This window comes from Ascaphus truei, chromosome 9 (assembly GCF_040206685.1).
Source record: "Ascaphus truei isolate aAscTru1 chromosome 9, aAscTru1.hap1, whole genome shotgun sequence".
Lineage (NCBI taxonomy): Eukaryota > Metazoa > Chordata > Amphibia > Anura > Ascaphidae > Ascaphus > Ascaphus truei.
The window spans coordinates 23653129-23671777 of NC_134491.1; the positions used below are offsets into that span (position 1 = coordinate 23653129).

The following is an 18649-nucleotide window of genomic DNA, read 5'->3' on the forward strand; positions in this document are numbered from 1 at the left end:
ATGCAATGCTCACAGGGAACGTCCATGTATAGAAATGTCCTTATATCACAATTGTCTTTCCAGAAACAAACAGCATGCTTGAAATCAGACCTTCCAATCAGTAATATCACTTGCAGACCCTTAAAAGCCACTCTGTGTGGACTCCCACTAACCTTTGGAATAGGTATATCTTGTATGTGTGTCACTGGCTAAAGGTACAATAATGCAGTAAATAGGATAGACTCACATGAATAATTTGCTGGAGGTCCAGGTGCTGTTGAGCGACCGAAGGAGTATAAGATGCAGGAATTCGTGGATGGCGGTGTAACTGCCTTGGAAACAAGCGTGGGACCAGAGTGCTTGCTGTGCTGTTTTTTATGTGCCAATAAACTTTTGTACCCAGTATCCTGCAATCTTTGGTCCCACGCTTCTTTCCAAGGCAGTTGCACCGCCATCCACGAATTCCTGCATCTTATCTCTATACAGAGAAAAGGCTGCAAAGCAATAAAAAGCAACCTCTGCCTCTGATAGTCTGGAGCAGGGCGAGGACATGGGTTTAAAGAGGCAATCCAAGCATGCGTTTTTTTTAATTTTTAACATAGGATGGAAACAGGTGGTCTTCATAGCTGAACCCCATTCATTTCAGCTCTAGGCACCCCCTGCTTTCGGAGATATAGGCCTCCGTATGGGGTGCAGGTAGGGATCACGTAATGGCAGAGGTTTAAAGCTCCCGCGTCCTGTGGGCCAATAGAAAGCTGTGACATCATCGGGTTCGGCTTCCTATTGGTCCGCATGATGCGGGAGCTTTAATCTTTAAAGCCCAGCTAGCTCAGACGGAGCTGCTACCAGCACCCCCTACGGAGGTCTGTATCTCTGGAAGCAGGGGTTCCCCAGAGCTGAAATTAATGGGGGTCAGCTCCAGAGAACCCCGTGCTTCAATCCTATGTTTTATTTTTTATTTTTAAATCACCCCTTGGACTGCCCCTTTAATATGTCATGTCTCCTGGTTGCTAAACTGTGGCGATTCTGATACCAAAAAAAACTGATTCAGAGAAGAAGAAAAAAATACAGTAGGTTTGCAACTAGAAAACGTTAATACATAACCCCCTATGTATTCAGACATATTAAACCCTCGCTAGCAGCAAGGGGTTTAAATTAGGATTTGGAAATAACATCTCAATCCATTTACTCCTAGAGTGGCTTACTGTTCTGCCCATTGAATATTAATACAATTTGAGGATGAACATATCACGTAAGACGTCTGTGTGTATTATAGGCACGTGTTACCCGATTAGTTTCCATTATTCCTCTAACCATTAGCTCATGCAAAGGATTGATCTTTTCCAGAATCTCTCACTATAAGAAGTATTTTTTTAAAAATTTTTTTTAAAGACAGCCGATTAACACTAAACTCATCCAGGGTGTCAAAGGAATGGGTTCCTTGCAGTAAGGGCAGTTACAATGTGGCATGCATTACCCATGAAGGCTGTGACAGCAGATACAATAGGTTGGACATATGTTTGGAAAGGAAAGGTATACAGGTGTATACCAAATAAGTAAACATGGGAAGGATGTTGATCCAGGGAGTAATCAGATTGCCGTTATTTGGAGTCAGGAAGGAATTTATTTTCCCCTTATGAGACAGCATTGGATAATGTTTTACTGATTTTTGTTTGCCTTCCTCTAGATCAATACACTGTAAATACAAATATAGGATAAAGTATCTGTCGTCTACATTTAGCATGGGTTGAACTTGATACATAGGTCTTTTTTCAGCCTCATCTACTATGTAACTATGTAAATATCTATATCAGGCACAGCCAACTCCAGTACTCAAGGGCCACCAACAGGTCAGGTTTTAAGGATATCCCTGCTTCAGCACAGGTGGCTCAATCGAATCACGAAAGTGTATTTATTTTAGCATCTTAACCAAAACTCTAGTTTTAAAAATGTATCAAATATCTCTTAATGATCATGAGGATTTGCTACAGTGAGATGTGACACTAGTAAAATGTTTATCTCTTCTAGCCCAGAGCAAGTGATTACATTGTACATTTAAACTTAGGTATGAGTGATTTTACCTTAATATGAAAGTAAAATGTAGCAAAACAAAAATCACACTCTGAACAATTTAAAAGTGAGACAAAAATCTCACCTGCAACATATTTAACACGTTGTGAAACCGCCTTTCCCGTGCTCAGCAAGATTTGAACTCTATTCTTTTAAATGGGGATTAAATGTTCCTAAACTAGTGGTAGTATAAGAGTATCAGGCTTAATAGCATTCAACCCTTTGGTTCCAGATGGGTTGATCATTATGTGCTGCAGTCTCCTATGCAAACACTAATCTCATAAAGTGATACATTTGCTTATAAGCAAACACACTCATTTACCATGTGCAACTCCAACTGAACATGGGAGGGCAGCAGAGAGCCATCTAAAGAGAGGTTCAATTTAACCAACATGTACCAATAATCACTCTTTGCACTATAAATAGTTTTATACTCTATTTAAGTGTGTGTGTATTATATATATATATATATATATATATATATATATATATATATATATATATATATATATATATATCAAATGGAAATATTACTGTATGTTCATTTGCATGTCTTAGACAGGTCTGCAACCCCGCCTTTCACCATTATCACACAGCACACAGCACTTCCACTGCAGCAAGGGATTCTGGGAAATGACATGCAAATGGACACAGTGTTAAAAATGGTTTTGAAGCAAAAGGTGTGTCCATTTGCATGTCATTTCCCAGAATCCCTTGCTGCACTGGAAGTGCTGTGTGATAATGGTGAAAGACAGGGTTGCACACCTGTCTAAGACATGCAAATGAGCATACAGTAATATTTCCATTTGCTATATGCTTTGCTGTGGAGGGTTTTTGTCACTTTTATTACCCACCATAATTTAACTATTCTCTCTCCCTCCCTCCCTCTCTCTCATTGTACAGTAAAGAGATTCTAGTATAAAAGTGGCCAACTCCAGTCCTCAAGAGCTACCAACAGGTCAGGTTTTCAGGATATCCCTGCTTAGCACAGGTGGCTAAATCAGTTGCTCAGCCTTTGACTGAGGCCACCTGTGCTGAAACAGGGATATCCTTAAAACCGGACCTGTTGGTGGCCCTTGAGGACTAGAGTTGGCCACCCATGGTTGGTGTTAATGAATGTGGGGATTTGTTACAATGCAACAAACAGGGATCTTTTTCATGTTCTTTTTAGTGTGATTATCCCCGTTACATCTCCCCGTAAGTATTCCGAGCAATGTAATATAGAAACCACAGCAGAGCAGGTTCTTTTTGTGCCTTCATTAATGAATGAGTGTCTTAGGCCCAATTTACTAAATGCTGTTAAACCGTAGAGCACCTCTTAGCCCACTGAAGTGTATGCACTAATGTGTAGTAATGCTCAGTATCATTTAGTCATTTCTGGACACTGGCACGAGTCTCGCGCATTGGGGGATCTGTGTCACGCTCTAACTAACACAAATCCCAATTTTTTTTATTTTTTTTTAACAAACAAAAAAACTGAAAACGCTGAAAACTAGGGTTATTTATCATAGTCTACTGAAGCTGGGATATACTGAAAACCTGAACTGTTGGCAGGGAGGGGTCTTGAAGACTGGACTTGAGCCCCACTGCAAGCATTTAGGGCCTCATGCAGAGAGCAGCGAGGCGCTGTATATCGCCAGGCTGCAGGGACATTTTTCAACAGAAATGCATGAAATGGCGCGAAAGAGGGGAAAAGAGAGGAAAGCGCCAATTTTTTTTTTTGTTTTAAAAACGCGCCGCGCGGTTGGCGCGAACCTACATTTCATCTGTATTTCAAACCGCCGTATGCAGGAAGGGCCGAACATCTTTTCCCGGCTCATGTCGCCAAAAACATGGAGAGATGTTCTCCAAGTATGCACGCCAACAAAAGTTGGCAAGAAAGTGCATGTGAGCGGCGATAGGGAACATAACCAGCAATATCCGGTTTTGTCAAAGCAGTTTTCTACCGCGCTAATCACGCGGTTTTCAACTCTACATATTCCTGCATGGTGATATTGCTACTTATCCTTCCTTCCTACATATGGAGATACATTCGCGCCATTATATGGCAAAGTGTTTCAAATCTCCAAAAAAATTTAACCGTTGCTCTCTGCATAGGCCCCTTAGTGCATAAGAAGGCAAACCTAGCATGATTGAAATAGTCTTGAGGATAGGCTCCATTCTGCGATTAACATGTCAGGATTGTTACGTTCGTCTACTCCAACGCCATACTTCACGGAGGACAAACAAAGCCATATTGAGGATCCCAGATGTCTATGTTTTTATCCATTAGATAGACATGTCCTTTCCCAGGTTAAGCTGCATAAGCTGCGACATACAGCTGAGTGCAATTAGAAGAGGTCGTGTGAATGATACAGGAGACGTGTGCTTGTTTGCAAGAATCCTCTGGGTCTGTGTTTTAAAAATTGAGCAGGAGTACTGCTCAAAAACAAAGCCTCTTCCTCTCAAACACACACCACACAAGCAAACTGCAGACAGAGATGTGCAGTGCACAATGAGACCAGCTTTAATGAGTGCAATGGGAAACTCCCAGGAGCCATCATGTGCTTATAATCTGCTGTTGACCTTGATTTGAGCCAGTATCCTGCCTGTCTTTGCAAGAGCAAGAGGAGATCAATCAGTGTCTGATGTACATAATATGTTGCTGCTATGAGGCCTGCAGAGTGTGCATATTATATGAGAAAATATATTCGATCAGACAGCACCACATAACACAAAATCCGAGTGTTTTGATAAGGTGCACGTGAGTGAATCTCTCCCTATTCTCAGGGAAATAATCTAATATAATGTTACCCACAGTACTCTCAATAGAAGTAAATTGCTCAGAAGCAGAGATACAGAGAATACAAGCTCTTATTAATCAATTTGATGTCACAAACACAATTGTAATATTATACCGTGTCTCAATATTCCATTAGAATTTCACTACACACAAAAATGTATACAGAGATAGGACACGAGAAGATAAAAAAATAAACAAGAAAGAATCTAATACCAGAACCTAACAACCTCAATTAAGCACTAATATTCGTAGATGTCTAATGTGAGATAATATAAGAAAATATACAATGATGGGGGGGTACGTTTTGAGCACCAAGACCCTTCTTCAAGCCCATTCTCACCTCCTGATACTGTACTTCCCTAATAAGAAGTCCTCTGGCTCATATAAGAAAAATCGAACCAGCATCACTGTCACGGACGACCAGAACTTATCACCGGGATCAAGGCACCAACGAGACAAAGCAGTTCAATAAACAGTATTTATTCTAGCCGGTGCCAGCAAACAGAGCACAAAATCCCAAGCAGAGCTTACACTCACCAACACATGGAATGCAGGGGAGATCCTAGCTACCGTGGTGCCAGCTGCCACTTCCACGGCTTAGCCGGGTTCCACTTCCACTCCTGTGGGGATGGAGACTGTCCGGACCATGCTGGTGCTGTACACGGGAGAGCTCTTTCACATCTCCCACTGAAAGTCCTGCTCTCCCCTTCCCTGTCTGAGTTACAGTCCTGGATCACAAAGCAAGTTCAAATTTCCCGCTTTACAGTTTGAGTTAAAGGACCATGGAGGGAAATCTAAACTGGCCAATGGGAGTAGCGCCTACCAGAGGGACTCTGCAACTGCTTCCCCGGCTGACAGCATATCTCCCACTAGGCGGCGCTGCTCTGGCAGTGGGGGGAGGCAGCCAAAGGCCCCGGTCTTTGGGTAGATGGCCCCCTGGCCCGATCTCTGCCCTTGAACACAATTTCCCTTGTCCCCTGCCCCTCTCCTCCCCCAGCAGCCATTTTCTCTAGACATGCGGGCAGCACAAAGGGTTTCTCAGCCCCGCATATCCAGCTCGGAAAGGTGTCCTTTCTCTCTCTACGGACGCCATGCTTGTTGTCATGGTGATAGTCAGCCCATCTCACAGGGCGTTTCATCTCCGTTTCTCATAAAAAGCGAAAGAGAGAAGCATGAAGAGTCACAACATACTCCTCATGTCCCCAGATCCCATAATGGAGAAGGTCCATACACCCCATAATCCTATATGCAGTGTCCTAAACTAAACCAATGAGTCTACATCACCGAACAGGGAAGAATAGCACAAAAAGACCCCCGTGGGAAAAACTCAGAGAAAAGTTTAAGAATATATCAAAAAAATGGGGGGGAGACATTACTTAAATTGATACATCTAAAGATGGCCTAAGAACATCAAAGTGAAGCAACATAATCCCCAAGATGCGAACCAACCCCTATAGGAATGATTCTGAGAATGATTTAAGAATAGTTATGCAATATGATAGTATAGGAACATCCCAATGAGACAATGGATCCCAAACACCTTTCAGATAATACCGATGACAGACATAATGGTCATAGTTATAATAAACCTACGGGGAGAGGAGACCACCCAACACAGGCGCCCGACCAAGGTTTACAGTCAAATAGGCTATCAATGCAACCCAGCGCATGGGACAAGAGGTACACCAGCCTGATATCAACCCAGCGCATGGGACAAGAGGTACACCAGCCTGATATCAACCCGGCGCATGGGACAAGAGGTACACCAGCCTGATATCAACCCAGCGCATGGGACAAGAGGTACACCAGCCTGATATCAACCCAGCGCATGGGACAAGAGGTACACCAGCCTGATATCAACTCAGCAAATGGCCATAGGAAATCCCAAACTGAGGAGAGAATTGCTGGGGAATTAAAAGAGCAATATGATGCCATCCAATCAGAAATAATAAGATGATGCTGTGCGGGCTCCTCCGGGGTGTGTACCCTCACCTTGTTCTGATACACAAGGCCACACCTCTGTTCTACGACAGAGGTTGTTCTATAGCAGGGGTTCTCAACTCCAGTCCTCAAGATGCCCCCAACAGGTCTGGTTTTAAGGATATCCTAGCTTCAGTACAGGTGGCTCTATCAGTGCATCAGTCAAAGACTGAGTCACCTGTGCTGAAGCTGGGATATTCTTAAAACCTGACCAGTTGGGGGGAGGTGGGGGGGTCTTGAAGACTGGAGTTGAGAACCCCTTGTCTATATCGAGTGGCCAAAGATCTAGCTGTCCCACAAACTATGATCACTCCAGTCGTCTGACTACAGTGTTACCCGGGTCAGAATACACCGCTCCTTACCCATGCCTTGAGGAGCACGCGCTCACAGTTTCCTGATCGAGCCTATTATATGCGTTATGTTCGATTGTCATGGCTCTTTACAACTTTCACTGGCACATCCCTTCAAACAGGGTAAGATTTACGCATGTGGCTATTCAACAGCTACACAATGTGGGAGATGCCTTAAATATCATGACAATGGCATGCTACAAACCAAACTGCCTACCTTCTTCTCCTCCGATGTGTCTAATTACAAATGTACATTCTACAGCAAACATATTGTCTCATGCTGGTAACGTACCCACAGACGTATTATATGAAGCGACAATTCACTAGGCTGCTGTGCGTCCATTTCAAAGGCGAGTGTTTTTCTGGGTAGGACGATCCTTGTACCTGTTCGCAGTCTCTAACGCTGGCTAATTTAAAGCACGACAAACAGTATTGCAATCGAAGCGTTGTTAACCAACATAACAAGTGGTGATCTTTGGCCCAAAATATCTGTCTCAGAGTTCATGGCTGAATAGGAAACCGCTCCAAATATCTCAGACATTTCACTTAACTCCAAGCCATGGTGGGCAGCCTGCCCTGTGGGGCCCACCTGTGACCCCTTCAATCTGCATTAAATATTGGCAGAAATTGTCACTTTCTAACGCCCATTTAAAGCGAAAATTCCCTCCAGAAGTCTATAGGAGTGTGAGTGAGCCACTGATTGAGCCACCTGTGCTGAAGCAGCATATTCCGAACACCTGACTTGCTGGTAGCCCGTGATGACTGGAGTTGGCCACTCCTGCTCTATCTTGAGCGGTAAGTTTCTTGGCTACAAGGGGGTCCCCAGAGCTGAAAATAGGGCAATACTGTTCCGGGGACCTCCTTGTGCCATCAATACCCATACAGGGGGACTTGCTGTTTAGGTATCTCTGGTATACGAGGCCTTGCACTTATTATCCTGTAAATGGCTTTGACTACCCACCACATCCCCAGACACAGCCCAAACTCCAGGCACAGTGCAATCTTCAATTGCCTGTCTTAATGATCATTCCTTCTCCCTGCTTACTTTGCTATAGCTGCCCATATGCTGATATCTCAATGGATGCACAAGCTCACTGTGGCTGGTTCCTATACATCATACTCAAACCCCTAGGACTTCAGTTCCTAAAGATGCATATTTTCAGTAGCGCGCCTCCCTTCTTATTGTTCTCTAAGTGTCCACATGCTGTTGTCCCCGACGGATACACAAGCTGGTGGTGGCTGGTATCCATATATTATGTGTGATGTTAGGAGAGCAGACGGCTCCATCTATAGCAGCAGTTCCTGAGCTGTGAGACTAGCACTGGAGTGGGCGCCTCCAGTCCACAAAGGGCCCCAACAGGTCATGTTTTCAGGATATCCCTGCTTCAGCACAGGTGGCTCAATCAGTGACTCAGTGCATGCGTACACTGTCAGTGCTATATACATGTATATTATATTTAAACTTACACATACTCCCGGTACTTTTATGTTGCTCTGATGACAGAGGCAAACAAGTACAATATTTACACTAAATTAATTCTAATTATCTTTAGGGATGCATTGCAATATTTAATTATGTATGTTTCAACCCTTTCAGCTCTTGGGACTGTACCGGTTAACCCAAAATGTATTGCAGGCCCCTCTGGCAGAGAACGAGTTAAATATAACTCCTACCTCTCTGTATTAATTTGGTGATCTCCCAATGGGGACACATGCTGATTAATACATCTTTAGCCCTTGTCGATCCACGGTGGGATGAAGGCCTCCTCAATGATCTTCCTGTTGCGGCGGTAAGAATACGGCGAGGAGGGCCGTGCACTGCTAACCTGGGCGTGAAACGCTGACCGCAATCTCAGAAAAAAATGAGGTTTATTGAAAAATCGGAAAAAAACACACATGGATCCAAAACCGCTCTGACGCGTTTCGTACCACGCAGGGTACTTTGCCAAACGGCGGTAAGAAGCTGCTCTTCTGCACGCTGCTTCAACACATTTCATCCCCCCATCTTACTTTTGGTCATCATCTTGGAATACAATAGAGTATCAGCTTTGCCCATTGATAGTCATTTCTTCTTGCGATATGTTCGTCCCACTGCTATATATCTTGTAAAAGGTCACATTAGGGACCGAAACGTAGCTGCTGTGGTTAAACTACACTGTTACGGGAGTCCAGACGATTATACCGGGATCGAACCACCAGACATGACAGAGGAGTTACATAAACTAGGCTTATTTGGGCCGGATCCAACAGGAGCAACACAATACACAAATACAGTCTCAACTCACCAAAACAGGGGGTTACATGGGCCTCCGAGCTCACTAAATGCTGGGCACTGCTGGAACGAACGTACCCGGGATGTCTACATGTTCTGTCCTCCTCAGAATATTCCAGTCGTTTGGGATGATAGTCTCTCGGTTCTCCGTTCGTATTTCCAGTTAGTCTCGGACACCGAGCCTAACCATGAACAACTGGAGCTCTAGTTGGCATCTGCTTATTTACTTTGCCGGCCACATCTTAAAACATGGAAAACGGGGTGCCGACCAATCAGCGACGAGATTTTCTTCACTGGGCCAATCAGAGGAAGAGGGCTCATCCAAGACGGACCAATCAGAGCCATGTGTGGTGACAGTGCTTGAGTACAGGAAACAGAAGAGGGCTTAAGGAGAGTGGGAAATTCGAACTGACCAATGGGGATCAATCCAATGCTTCCATGACCCAGGCCTTGGTTCCAGTGTCAGCTCTATACTTCCCATAGGGATAGGCACCTCACTGTCAGGGACGAACAATAGCTCTGCTCTTGGAGTATGTGCTCCTCCAACATGTGTCCACTCCCCCACTCCCCCAGTGTTCCCAACCTCTGCACCAAGCCCTGAACAAAACACTAGCCCAGGCATTCATTGCATGCTGGCCTCGCTAAGTGAATTACGGGCTCAACACACAAGGAAGTCTAACAACATACACACAGTAAAACATACGTGGGAATAAACGTTTTTTCGATGGGAAACAAAGAACAACGTGCTGGGCAGCCATTTTGGCTACCTAAAATGGGCAACTTAACGGGCACCTCGGTCGCCATCTTGACAGGTAGGGGCAACCAGCAGGCTTATCCTTTAATATGCATGCCAGGTTTCCCTACCCTCACATACACATTATATATAATGTATAACCCTGCTCACTGAATGTAACTATGTATTTGTAACCATGTATTATTTGTCATCTATGCTTGAAAACGAGAGGTAACTCTCAATGTATTACTTCCTGGTAACACACTTTATAAATAAATATATACTACGGTCACACCCTCAGTAACATGATTTGTTAAACAGACACATATTTAGATGAAGTCCCCTACCCTTCTCACGCAGCTGTCAGCGCCCAGATGCCCTGCTGTCTCAGTGAGCACACAGGCTGCTGGCTCCAGGCACCATGTTGCAGGGCTGCTCCCTGTCCTGTCTGCTCCCTGTCCTGTCTGCTGCCTGTCCTGTCTGCTGCCTCTGGGGGGAGTTTGCTGGGGATGAGATCTTTGGCCCTTGTCTGTTTCACATCTCTTCGTGTTGAGACGTCAGGGTCTCCTCCTCCTCTCTCTCCCTCTCCCCTCCCTTTCCTCCTCCATTCAAACCTCCTCTCTCTCTCACACACACAGAGCAGAGCCGGGGGCTCCAGGAACCTTCCACCTACTCACAGCATCTGCCCCCCCTCCCAGGGACCCCTCATCCGCTGCCCCCCTCCCAGGGATACCTCACCCGCTGCCCCCCTCCCAGGGACCCCTCATCCGCTGCCCCCCTCCCAGGGATCCCTCAGCCGCTGCCCCCCCTCCCAGGGACCCCTCACCCGCTGCCCCCCCCTCCCAGGGACCCTTCAACCGCTGCCCCCCCTCCCTCCCAGGGACCCCTCACCCGCTGCCCCCCCTTCCTCCCAGGGACCCCTCAACCGCTGCCCCCCCCCCCTCCCAGGGACCCCTCATCCGCTGCCCCCCCCCCCTCCCAGGGACCTCTCACCCGCTGCCCCCCCCCCTCCCAGGGACCTCTCACCCGCTGCCCCCCCCTCCCAGGGACCCCTCATCCGCTGCCCCCCCCCCTCCCAGGGACCCCTCACCCGCTGCCCCCCCCCCCTCCCAGGGACCCCTCACCCGCTGCCCCCCCCCCCTCCCAGGGACCCCTCACCCGCTGCCCCCCCCCTCCCAGGGACCCCTCACCCGCTGCCCCCCCCCCTCCCAGGGACCCCTCACCCGCTGCCCCCCCCCCTCCCAGGGACCCCTCACCCGCTGCCCCCCCCCTCCCAGGGACCACTCACCCGCTGCCCCCCCCCTCCCAGGGACCACTCACCCGCTGCCCCCCTCAGACCCTGAGGATGCGCTGAGGTTGGGCTCCGCTGCACCCGGGGCTGTGATGAGAGGAGATCCCCGGATACACAGTAACGCGCTGGGTATGTGGCTAACGGTCCCGGGGGGGGGGGGGGAGGTCATTCTGCACTCGTACTCCGGCTTATTTATTCGGTATATTTCCCCAAGATCATGCGGCGGAAACACATCGGATGGGGGCCGGGTTGTAACCCCTTAAATGCACAATCCAGCCCCCCTCTGCGGTGGCTCCTCCGGCGGCGAGTGAGGGGTTTCACTTGCGGAGAGGGGGTGGGGGTCGGTAATGTGAAGGGGTCATGCATATTTGAGCAACGTGTTTTCGGGTCACTCGGGTTTAAAATGAGTGGCACTGGGGTTACATGCACAATGGGGGCTTGGTGTTGCAAAGCCCCCTGGTAATGCAGGGGTTAAATGCATACGGGGGGGGGGCTTGGTGTTGTGGAGACCTCTGGTAATGCAGGGGTTAAATGCATAACGGTTGTATGGTGTTGTGGAGACCTCTGGTAATGCCAGGTTGCAAAACACTCTGGTAATGCCAGGGTTAAATGCACAATGGGGGCTTGGTTTTGTAGAGCCCCCCTGGTAATGCAAGGGCTAAAGGAAACCCGATGACTGAGCTTTCTGGCAGTGTAGGGGTTAAATGTAGAATTGAATCCCTGATTTGCAGACCCCTCAGTCAGTGAATGGTTGTTGTTTTTTTCTTTCCTTGGTAAAGCACAATACATGTGTTAGATTGTTATATTGAACATCCTGCCAGCCTATTTGGCAGTTAAGCGGTTAGGAAGGATACCCTGCAAATTTCCGTAGCAGTAAAGTAGACCTGGACATAGGCTGTGTAATCCATCCAGCAAGCAAGAGGTTAACCCCGGGGTGGGCAACTCCAGTCCTCAAGGGCCACCAACAGGGCAGGTTTTCAGGATATCCCTGCTTCAGCACAGGTGCCTCAATCAGTCGAAAGACTGAGCCACCTATGCTGAAGCAGAGGGTTCCTGCAAACCTGACCTGTTGGTGGCCCTTGAGGACTGAAGTTGCCCACCCCGGGGTTTACTGCATAAGGGTTTAGTGTCCAAACTTCATCCAGCATTGCAGAGGGTGAAATGGTATTGATGCACCCGGATCCATATTCTGGATACTTTCAGTTTATAAACTGCAGTGCTGGATTATCAGCTCATGAGATCCTCTGTGGGCTGATGTCAGCTCAGTGCCTGGGGAGCTGCTAGCTGCTGATTTCACTCTGGGAAGGGCTTGCATGTGCTTGGTTATCACTTGTGCTGCTTGTTGTCTGGACTTGTGGATGAAGTTCCTGCAACTCAGAAATGTTTATTTTATTAACACTAATCGTGTAACCTGCGTTTCCCCATTATCGGCCCTATGAATACTCCAGAGGTCTGAATGTAAAAATGAAAGCCGTTTATCTTCAACTCCTGTCCCCCAACATAGCACCCACCTAATACCAAGCATTAAACTCATTGCTGCACAGCATTGCTTTAGGCTGCTTTTGTAAATCCATGTTACATTATAAAGCGATATGTTGGAAATAAAGGATCTAGTATTTCTCTACACTTTGTGTTCTAGGTTTTTGGACATAATTGGACTGATGTGATTATCTCCAAGAGGTACCACTGATAACTCATTCATCTATGTTTTCAAGTCTTTAGTGTGCTACATACGCAATCTTTTTTGCTAATGTCAGTCCACGTTGCAGGCAAGAGGCTATATGTATGTATGTCTATATACTTTATGTATAATGGTTAGAGTATGCGGTCATTTACAAAAAAAAGATAATGGTTGTAGTTGCTTATCTGCATGTCTGACGGCGGAGGCTGCTTGCTTTTGACATGATCAGTTTGTAGTTCTGTGAATCATGCTAAAGACCTAGCTGAGTCAAGGAGTTACTCATTAATTACAGATGTAGCGGATATTACCCCCCCATTCAGGCGAAATAACCAACACAATAACCCGCTAGATAACGTTCATTCTCTCCTTACCCAAACACAAAGAAGGGGGAGATCACAGGATCTCCCCAAGATCCCAATTAACTGCACTCAAGGGCTGTTGGATAATGTTGGGGGTAACTTACTCCCAGACCTAATAGTTCTCTCCTTACCCGTTGTTTTCGGCAGGGACGCTGTGAAATACGGCGCCAGCGTTGACACAACCCATTGCGTTAACGGAGCGGTGACGTCTGCCACACGTATAATGAAACACACGGGTGGGCAACTCCAGTCCTCAAGGGCCGTCAACAGGTGAGGTTTTCAGGATACCACCTGTGTTGAAGCAGGGATATCCTGAAAACCTGACCTGTTGATGGCCCTTGAGGACTGGAGTTGCCCACCCCTGGTCTGTAGCAATGCATGGGTTAGCGCGTTGAGGTTTAGTACAGTACATGAATATAGCTGCAGTTGTAAGGGGTACTGACTCTTATGTGGTGTGTATATATAATCATAGTAAGATCTGGTATCTGTCTAGGTATGACGGGGGTACTTCTTTACATACGATCAATACATAAATAATATTAGCGAGAGCAAATATGCATTCCTCTAGCAGTGAAAGGGTTAGTGCGCTGGGCGTAAAAACATGCTATGTGATCATGTTAAGTATTGGTCTCCCTGCCTGTGTTTGTATCCACAATACCGCAGGTAGGGTGAGCAGTGTTTGTGTTAGTGCTAATGGACATGTTGTGGCTGACAACACACCTCAGTTGCTAGGGGGAATGATGCTTTGCTTTGTCTCTGCAGCAAACAACCATGGCCCAAATTACAATCCCAAATGAACACGGCGTTTTCCATGGCAGAATTGCCATTCTAGTTGCCACCACTTCCATACACTGCATTATCTGCCCTGCACCACCACTGACACTATTTCATACCACATCATTTTCCCTCTCTGGATGGTCTCGGCCAGATAAATGCAGTGAAAACAAAGCAATAAAGGATTACATGGAGAGAAGAGATTCCCCATAGACACAGCCGGGCAACACATGCTGCTTTGTATAGCATCCAAAAGTAAGAGGCCAGGCAATGTGTGACGGCTGTCAGGCTGTCTGAGTGGTGCAGGTAACGCGTTCATTGTGTTCAGATACATGAAATAACCATAATTGTGCTTTAATAACACACACTGGTTGGATGCAACTTTGAAACAATGTACCTCCTGCTGGGCCTCCTATTATAGATTTGTATGCATAGTATGAATACTGCAAATAAGCCTCCATAAAACAAGGACAATTACTATGTCATATTGGGGTTTTGTGTTGACTGTGTTGCTTTATATTTATCCTCTATTATAGGATGATTGGGTGTTGCTAGCCCCCTGGCACTGCAGGGGTTAAGTCGGGGGGGGGGGGTGTTCTCAACTCCAGTCCTCAAGGCCCCCCCCCCTCCCTAACAGGACAGGTTTTCCGGATATCCCTGCCTCAGTGCAAGTGTGTCAGTCTTTGACCTGAGCCACTGATTGAGCCATCTGCGTTGAAGAAGGGACTGGTTTTGAGTCACCTGTGCTGAAGCAGGGATAGCCTGAAGACCTGCTGGAGGGGGTCTTTCTTGAGGACTGGAGTTGAGTACCCCCGGGTTAAGTATATTAGATTTTTGCGTTCTGCAAACTCTTACTTTCTTTTCTTTCTATTCTTGCTCAGTCATGCCATCATTCTCTCTCTTTCTTTTCTTGGATAGTCTTATGCAAAGATTCTGTAAATAAATACATCGTCAGGCAAAGACTTTCCGATGATCACTGTTTGTTTTAATCGTTTCGAGATGTGAAAATTCAATTTTAACCAGCTTGTAATTAAAATATTTTGGAATTTAATCGAGAAGTTTGGCGTTTGCTTAATTGATGGTGGTTTGATGGATCCACATTTTTGTTGAAATGGCAATTATTGAATCATATTCAGAGATTGCTGCATGTTTATTGAAAAGACTTTCGCACTCCTTGTTGGTATATTAGAATTCAAATACTGAAGTGTATTAAATATTCAAAAACTACTGTTAATTCGAAGGGATTAGCATACATTTACAGCTGTTTGTGCGCTTGTTTAATGCTTTTCTGCCAAGGGGGTAGATCATTTATAATAGATTCCTTTGTTGTGAAAACACTTTAGATAATTTAGCTTTAAACACGAGGGCTCATTTAGTACTTATATTATAACCATTGTGCTGGAATAGGCCCAGCCATTTTTTTTTACTGAATTGTCACCAAAATATTTGTGTAAATATCCGTTTTATTTTGAAGGCGCTGTGTAAATAGCCCGGGGATTCCTGACAAGAAACAGACACAGGATCTTATATTCACTCTCATTATTGCTGCCAATGTTGATGCATCATTTTGAATTCAAAATGAGATTTGTACATTAATGATTGTCACTGATCCTTTACTCTGTCTGTCTGTCTCTCTCGCGCGGTCTGTCTCTCTCTCGCGGTCTGTCTCTCTCTCGCGCGCTCTGTCTCTCTCGCGCGCTCTGTCTCTCTCTCGCGCTCTGTCTCTCTCTCGCGCTCTGTCTCTCTCGCGCGCTCTGTCTCTCTCGCGCGCTCTGTCTCTCTCGCGCGCTCTGTCTCTCTCGCGCGCTCTGTCTCTCTCGCGCGCTCTGTCTCTCTCGCGCGCTCTGTCTCTCTCGCGCGCTCGCTCTCACGCGCGCTCTATCACTGTCACTCTCGCGCGCTCTATCTCTGTCACTCTCGCGCGCTCTATCTCTGTCACTCTCGCGCGCTCTATCTCTGTCACTCTCGCGCGCTCTATCTCTGTCACTCTCGCGCGCTCTATCTCTGTCACTCTCGCGCGCTCTATCTCTGTCACTCTCGCGCGCTCTGTCTCTCTCGCGCGCTCTGTCTCTCTCGCGCGCTCTGTCTCTCTCATCTTCCAAAATATTACCTTTTAAAAGAACATTTAGGGTAGAAAAGCGAATAAAATGTAATATTCGTTTCCTCTCAGAGCGGGAGGAGCGGCTCAGTGACCGATATCAATGACACTGATCTTTCCGCAGGGGACACTGCTCCTCCCTGACACTTTGGGCAAGTCACTTTATGTCCTTGTGCTCCCCGGGGCAGGGACTTCCCCGTGCCTGCAATATTCTACGTACAGTGCTACGCGCATGGTCGGCATCGTATAGAAGAAATGCGGGGATAGAATTGTAACAAGGAATGCCTGACCGCTCTCTATTGCAGGCTGTAAAAACAACGCCACCTGTGAAAAAGTATCCCGTTTGTTTGAATATTATAATATCACGTCGCTCGGGGAATTCTTCCATTTTGCGTGAAACTGTACACGGTGGCGCGGCCCTTCCCCTTTGCGATGTGCGCGCATGGACAGGTTCCAGCCACCGAGAACCTGAATCCGTCTGTCGCTGGCAGTGACCACAACCCGCTGGTTTGAAGTTGCTGTTCCACTTAATTGGTTCATTTTTGGTTTTTTTCTTTATCCTTCTGTGTCAGATCCCTCACTGCAGATCCCTCACTGCAGAACCCTCCTGTAGCTTTCTAATCCCGGCTAATATTATTATTTATCTGAAGAATGGCCGTCAACATGGGTATCTTCCCAAAAAAATCCCCATTCATTTGTGTGTTTTAATTGTATTTATTGTTGCGTTTTTAACTCCTCGGCTGCCAGAGGGACCTGAGCAATGGTGGCCGACTTTAGTCCTCAGTCCTCAAGGGCTACCAACTGGTCAGGTTTTCAGGATATCCCTGCTTCAGCACAGGAGGCTCAGTGAGTAACCTGTGCTGAAGCTGGGATATCCAGTAAACCAGACCAGTTCTGGGGAGGGGGCGGGGGGGTCTGAGGACTGGAATTGAGTACCCCTGGCATGCAGTTGAAACCTTTGATCGCTGAGTGGTGCCCAGATCCTGTGATCCACTCCAGGGATCCGTTGCTGAGACAGGAGTACTGCATATTCTAATTCTGGCATCAGGGGGCATACCTATGGACCACGTTATCTCCACGCTTGAAATCACGTGGCGCTAGCGCCGTTTCTGAGACACGGAGGGTGAAGCTAGAAAATAAACGTTAAACTGTCAGAGGGGAGATGCCTTCAATCAGCTGTTGTAACACACACTGTCATCTCTGTACTGTAGTAAAAGATCCCATTGTGTGTTTACAATTTTTACAGTAGTGTGTGCGCTGTGTATGGAGATTTCGTGGGTACCTTGAGCTCCTGTTTAAAATAGCCCCTTTATTTTTTTTTAATAGGATGGGTACCCGCATCTAAACCACAACCCACCCCACCCTCCCCCAGTTTTCTGAGATACTTATCGGTGAAGTTACTGGGTTTAAATCACCATCCAGGGGAAACAAAATGGCCGCCTAATCTCTGGCCAGTAACAAGTCGCAACACAATTGGTTGCGACTTTCTATTAAAAAAACAACAAAAAAAACAGGATGTAATGCTTGTAACTTTACTGGTCCATATCTCGGGGCAACCCCGGAGCTCAAAATAGTGCCGTTCAGCTCTGGATTACGCCCACGGTACCAGTTCTGCTTTAAAATAGGTTACAGTTTAATATTGGCGCCTGGGCAGCAAGAATATAAAGTAACTCGCTTAACATCTCAAGGACCAAACAGTGGAATTTAACCTCCAGCACTGGCTGGGTTTATTCTCTGTCAATAATTATTACATTAGCAAAATCTAGAGGTTTTGATACGAGAAGAAGAAATAATAATTAAAAAAAAAAAAAAGGTTGCGTTTGTTCTGCGCAGATAAGGGCAAATGACGACAGAAGGTTATAGCTATTTCAGTGAAATGACTTAATCGTGATTGCTAATTGCAATGCAGTTCTTGGCAGTTTTTCATGTCTTCCCGGCAGAGAGCTGGTATATGCAAGCATAATGTAATCAGAGGAGTTTGAACGGAGAGCGTACACTCTTATTCCGTCCTAATGGGGGCTGATCCACTTAACCCATTCAGTGCTGCAGTGCTGATCCCTCTGGCAGCAAAGGATTTAACATGTCCCACACTACCTTCTTATTAACGCTCATTCCTGCTCCTGATGAAGTAGTTCAGTATGTGCTGTGTAACTCCTGTAACGTATGGATCACTTTTGGTCTGTTCTGGAAAAGTATGTGAAATGTTAGTTTCTGGACATGCTACAAATATTTGTGAATTTCGGCTGATGGATGTATGGGCCTGTGTCTCGCTGTCCCTTT

The 18649-nt window shown here is 46.3% G+C and overlaps 2 protein-coding genes across 5 annotated transcripts in view; one reads left to right on the forward strand and one right to left on the reverse strand.

The window, feature by feature from the left end:
• ABHD12B (abhydrolase domain containing 12B) overlaps positions 1-10756 on the reverse strand; it is a 33277-nt gene extending 22521 nt beyond the window's left edge. Inside the window, exon 1 of the mRNA XM_075615383.1 lies at positions 10514-10756. The gene's annotated coding sequence lies outside the window, so the exon portion shown is untranslated. The remainder of the gene's footprint in view (positions 1-10513) is intronic.
• A 680-nt stretch (positions 10757-11436) lies between these two features.
• NIN (ninein) overlaps positions 11437-18649 on the forward strand; it is a 94301-nt gene continuing 87088 nt past the window's right edge. For 3 of the 4 annotated variants that reach the window (XR_012803810.1, XR_012803809.1, XM_075613826.1), the window contains exon 1: positions 11438-11586. The gene's annotated coding sequence lies outside the window, so the exon portion shown is untranslated. Of the gene's footprint in view, positions 11587-18649 lie in introns of all 4 variants that reach the window. The other variant, XM_075613825.1, reaches the window with a different exon arrangement.